The sequence below is a fragment of the Nannospalax galili genome, unplaced genomic scaffold, assembly GCF_000622305.1.
Source record: "Nannospalax galili isolate Female #2095 unplaced genomic scaffold, S.galili_v1.0 scaffold510, whole genome shotgun sequence".
Lineage (NCBI taxonomy): Eukaryota > Metazoa > Chordata > Mammalia > Rodentia > Spalacidae > Nannospalax > Nannospalax galili.
This window is the reverse complement of record NW_008329677.1, coordinates 2108299-2114606: the sequence shown is the minus strand read 5'-3', so window position 1 is coordinate 2114606 and position 6308 is coordinate 2108299.

Here is a 6308-nt window from a genome sequence, read left to right as displayed (position 1 = left end):
GTTCCTGCTAGCAAGGGTCCAAACCTTAGAAGGAAGCCTGAGTGTACCTGACTGGAACCTGACTTGGGCTTCTGTGGGTGCTCCTGAATAGCTGATCTGAAGCCATCAGTTCCCTCCCAAATAAAACCTGAGACCAAACAGCTTTACATAACCAGTAAGGAAAGGACCTAGGCACCCCGATAATACAAACAGAAGCATACTTTGACTTAATCTTCATATCAGAATCATAAACAACAAAAGAAATTCACATGCCAAAATGACAACGAAAGAATAAGAAAATGGAAAGCCAAAACACGATGCCCCCACCAAACTCCACCAGTCCTGTAGAAGAATTCTACAAGGAGAACACCCTAGAGATAACCCAGGACACTGAATTTAAAAGAACAATCATGATGGGCATGGTGGTGCATGCCTGTAGTCCCAGCACTTGGGAGGCTGAGGCAGGCAGATCCCTGTGAGTTCAAGGCCAGCCTGGTCTACATAGTGAGTTCCAGGACAGCTGGGGCTACAGGTAGACCCTGCTTCAAAAAGACAGGAAAAAAAAAAAAAAAAGAACAATCATGAACATGATCACAAATTTAAAGAACACATGAACAAACAAAGAACTAAAAGAAGATAGGGATAAACTTCTGAATGAATTCACAAAAGAGATAGAAACATTGAAGAAAACTCAGGCAGAAATGAAGAAGGAAGTGCAAAACTCAATAAGCCAACTTGAAACAACAGGGGAAAGCCTCATGGTTCGAATGAATGAAATGGAAAACAAAATATCAACACTGGAGAATAAAATTGAAGAACTGCACCACTCAAGCAAAGATTATGGAAAATTAAAAAAAAAAAACAGGAATGGAATATGCAAGAGATGTGGGACACCATGAAAAGACAAAATCTACAATCATAACAATAGGTGAAGGAGGGCTGGGTGTGGTGCGCCTTTAATCCCAGCACTCAGGAGGCAGAGGCAGGCAGATCTCTGTGAGTTCAAGGCCAGCCTGGTCTACATAGTGAATTCCAGGACAGCTGGGGCTACAGGGAGACCCTGTCTCAAAAAGATCAAAAAAAAAGAAAAGAAATAGGTGAAGGAGAAGAATTTCAGGTTAATGGTGTTGACCAAATCTTAAGCAGGACTGTAGAAGAGAATTTCCTGAAATTAAAGAAAGACATCCCCATACAAATACAGGAAGCACACAGAACACCAAATAGGATCAGAAAAGAAACTCCACACGACATATCATAGTAAAAACACTAAATGTACAGGACAAAGAGAGAATACTGAAAGCAGCAGAAAAACAAGTCACATACAAAGGAAGCCCATCAGAATTACAGCTGACTTATCAGTGCAAACTATGAAAGCCAGAAGAGCCTGGACCAAGGTATTTCCAATTCTACATGACAATAGATGCCAGCCCAGAATATCTTACCCAGCAAAAATCTCTATTATAGTTGAGGGGGAAAGAGAAATCTTCCATGACATGAATAGCCTGAAAGAACACAAGTCCACAAAACCAGCCCTTCAAAGAATACTATACTGGGCCACAAAACAAACCTTAACAAATACAAAAAAACTGAAATAATTCCAGGCATTCTATCGGACCACAATACATTAAAGCTCAAAATCAACACTAGATGAAACCCTAGTCACTACATGAACTCATGGCGATTAAACAACACACTTCTAAACAATGAGTGGTCAAAGAAGAAATTAAGAAAGAAAAAAATTCCTGGAATTCAACAAAAAGGACAACACAACCTCTCAAACACTTTAAAAGGAGTCTTAAGAGGGAAGTTTATAGCTCTAAGTGCCTACAATAAAAAAATTAGAAAAAGCCCAAATAAATGACCTAACACTGTAACTAAGACGCTGAAAAGGCAAGAACAAATGAAACCCAAATCCAGCAGAAGAGAAGAAATAACAAAAATCAGAGCAGAAAGTAATGAAATAGAAAAAAGAAAACAATACAAAGACTCAATGAATCTAAGAGCTGGTTCTTTGAAAAACTAAACAAGATAGACAGACCCTTAGCTCAGTTAACCAAAAGAAAGAAAGAACAAACCCAAATTGACAGAATCAGAGATGAAAGGGGAAACATCACAACAGACACCCAAAAGATCCAGACCATTATATATTTCAAAAACCTATACACTACTAAATTTAAAAATCTAAAAGAAATGAATGGATACCTAAAATCATGGGAACCACCAAAATTAAACCAATAAGAAATCAACAGTTTAAACATACCCATAACATATAAGGAACTCGAAACAGTAATACAAAGCCTCCCAACTAAAAAAAGCCCAGGCCCAGATGGATTTACAACAGAATTCTACCAGACATTTAAAGAAGACCTCCAACCAATACTACTTAAATTATTCAAAATGATAGAAACAGAGGAGGGAGAATGCCCAAATTCCTTCTATGAAGCCAGCATCACTCTAATACCCAAACCAGGTAAAGACACAACCAAAAAAAAAAAAAAAAAAAAACAAAAAAAACACAAAACTATAGACCCATATCCTTAATGAACATAGATGCAAAAATTTTCAACAAAATAGCAAATCACATACAGATATACATCAAAAAGATCATTCACCAAGTAGGCTTTATTCCAGAGATGCAAGGATGGTTCAATATATGCAAGTCAATAAACGTCATTAATCATGTAAATGGACTCAAAGATGAAAACCACATCTCAAAAGATGCAGAAAAGGCTTTTGAGAAAGTCAAAAGTCCTAGAGGGAATTGGACTGGAGGGAACATATCTCAACATAACTAAAGCTATATTCATATATACAACAAACCCACAGCCAACATCAATCTAAATGGATAAAAACTGGAAGCATTCTCATTAAAATCAGGAACCAGACAAGGATGTCAACTATCCCCACTCCTTTTCAACATAGTGCTTGAAATTCTTGCTAGAGCAATAAGACAGGAGAAGGAAATTAAAGGTGTACTAATAGGAAAAGAAGAAGTTAAACTATCACTTTTTGCAGATGATATACTTTACCTAAGAGATCCAGTTCCTAGAACTGGAAAACTCCTAGTACTGTAAACCTGATCAAAGACACCAATGATCTCTACAATGAAAATTTTAGATCATTAAAGAAAGAGATTGAGGAAGACACCAGGAGATGGAATAACCTCCCATGCTCATGGATTGTAAGAATTAATATTGTGAAAATGACCCTACCAAAATCAATATATAGGTTAAGTGCAATCCCAATCAAAATCCCCATGACATACTTCACAGAATTAGAAAAAAATCCTTAAATTCATATGGAAGCACGAAAGACCCCAGATAGCCAAAGCAACCCTGAGCACAAAGAGCAATGCTGGGGGGACTACTATACCAGATCTCCAAGTATATTACAGACCTATAGTCATAAAAACAGCATGGTACTGGTACAAAAATAGACACATAGATCAATGGAACATCATCGAAAACCCAAAACCGAGTACACACAATTTCAGCCACCTGATATTTGACAAAGGTGCCAAGAACACACAATGGAGGAAAGACAGCATCTTCAACAAATGGTGCTGGCAAAATGGGATCTCCACCTATAGAAGAATGAAACTAGATCCTTATCTTTCACCCTACACAAAAGTCAACTCCAAATGGATCAAAAACCTCAACATGAAACTGGAAACCCTGAAACTATTAGAAGAAAATATTGGCAGTAACTTACAAGATATAGGTGTAGGAAAGGATTTTCTAAATCAGACAGAAGTTGCTCAGGAATTAAGGTCAGCAATCAACAAGTAGGACCTCATTAAACTAAAAACTTCTGTACAGCAAAGAAACAATCAAAAAAACTGAAGAGAAACTCCACAGAATGGGAAAAAATCTTCACCAGTAGCACATCTGACAGAGGTTTAACATCCAGAATATATAAAGAACTCAAAAAAAAACAAAGAATCAAGAAACCAAATGACCCAATTAAAAGATGGGCTAAAGGTCTAAACAGAGTGTTCTCAAAGGAAGAAATAAAAATGGCTAAGAAACATCTCAAAAAATGTTCAACATCGTTAGTAATTAGGGAAATGCAAATTAAAAGCACCCTAAGGTATCACCTTACCCAAATCAGACTGGCTGAGATCAAGAGAACAAATGTTACCAAATGCTGGCAAGGATGTGGAGAAAGGGGAACGGTCATTCACTGCTGGTGGGACTGCAAACTCATGCAACACCTACGGAAAACAGTGTGGAGAACTTTTGAAAAACTGAAAATGAACCCACCATATGACCCAGTTTACCACTCCTTGGCATATACCCAAAGGACTCGTCCTATTGTTGCTGCTCTTTTCACAATAGCTAAGAGATGGAGCAACTTAAGCACCCCTCAACTGACGACAACCATGTTTGTTGCTGCTCTTTTCACAATAGCTAAGAGATGGAGCAACTTAAGCGCCCCTCAACTGATGAGTGGTTAACAAAAATGTGGTATGTTTACACAATGCAGTTCTATTCAGCAGCAAAGAAAGATGAAATAATGAAATTTGCAGGTAAATGGATGGATCCAGAAATTAAGTGAAGTGACACAGACTCGGGAAAACAAGCGATGTGTGTTCTCCCTCATATGTGGCTCCCAGCACCAAATCCTTTTAAATTCCATATCCTTTTAATAAGATCATGCTGTACAGCAATCTCTACTGTATGAAATAACTACCATCATCACAACTTCAGCTGTGCCTGATCACTAAACATCATCACAATTAGGCTTGTTGAGGGTTGTGCTCATTCATTAAAGGAGAGCCAAGCAGGGTCATTGGACCCTTACCAGAGTATCAGTATCAGAGTATCCAGCCACTCTTCCCAGCCAACTATAGGTAATTTGGTCCTAATCACACATGGTCTCCTGGATGTGGGGAGGGCTAAAATATACAATTTGGGGATGGCTAGGAAGAGAAGGCATGATCCATGCTGAGTAAAGGCTTTCCAGTGTGCATACCCTTAGGTCATACATATACCTCAGCCCCCCCCCCCCATTAGCTAGGTAAGTAAGCTCAATAAATCCATTGATTCCCCAGTAAAACTTTAATCAAACATTGGCTTGACACTAGAACCTTAAAAAGGAATAAGCATTGCTTAGTATCACCAGGAAAAGAATTCTCACAACAGGTGTAAATTTTATTTGTTAATGTTATTATGTCTCATAATTATTTTGAAAAAAGAAAATGAGAATAAAAAAGATGTTAAAAGGATATGGGAACGGAGATAGTTTCCAAAATAGACAGAAAAAATGAGAAATCTTAAGCAAGTGATGAAGGTCTGTGTAGGTTTGTTATGATAAATAAAGGATGAGACAAAATATACACATAATCTTAAAATTTCATAGTTTAGTCAACTAGTTTAAAGAACAAAATATATATCTGATCAAGGTTTATCTGAGAATATTTTATTTTTACCCAAGCCTTATCTACATAGCACATGGTATTTAAAAGCACCAGACTGGTGGAACTAACCTTATTGGATGTTTAACAGCCATAGTTTGAGGCCTATACTAATGTGGTCAGAGGGACTTAAAGGACAGTTTTTGCCCCTTGCCCTCCAAGGTCGACTAACATCCAGGGGACTATGGAACATCTCTCAAAATGTCCAGACTAAGTTCCAGGGGACTATGGAACATCTCTGAAAATGTCCTGTAACTGTGCTGAGTCACATGTCCTCTTGTTCAGAGAGGACATGGAGACCCCATGAAATGGACTTGAACCAGTGTCCAGTCTACAAAGAGGAGGGTCAATTCAGAGGAATCATCTCATTAATGCTTCCAAATGAAGCCAGACATCGTCGAGCTTATCTTTGACTTATCTTCACATAGATGGAACTGGTAAAAGAAAGGAGCCAGGGGCTTCTCCCAAGCCCATGTGACCCCTGAGCAACAGATCTTCAAAGGACCTCCAAAAGGAAAGTATAACCAAAGAGTAAAGTCATCAGGATATTTCTTTAAGAGTTCAAGGGATTACATTTCCCTAGATATTAGGCTTAAGTCCATTCTTGCAGAAGACCGGGATTTGAATCCCAGCACCCACATATCAGCTAACAATTGTCTGTAGCTCCTGTCCCAGGGGATCCAACAGCCTCTTCTGACCTCCGCGGGCATTGCACGACATGGGTGCACTTACCTACATGCAGGCAATACATGCATACACATAAAATAAAAATAATAAAAATTTTAAAAAAGTTATTTAGATAATTATTTCTCATTGATAATTTTGTTCCTCATCAGAAAGTGCTGCTCAGATGTAAGACTTCAAATCTTGGTCTGCAATACTGTAGTGCCCACCTGTAGCTAAGGGAGACCAC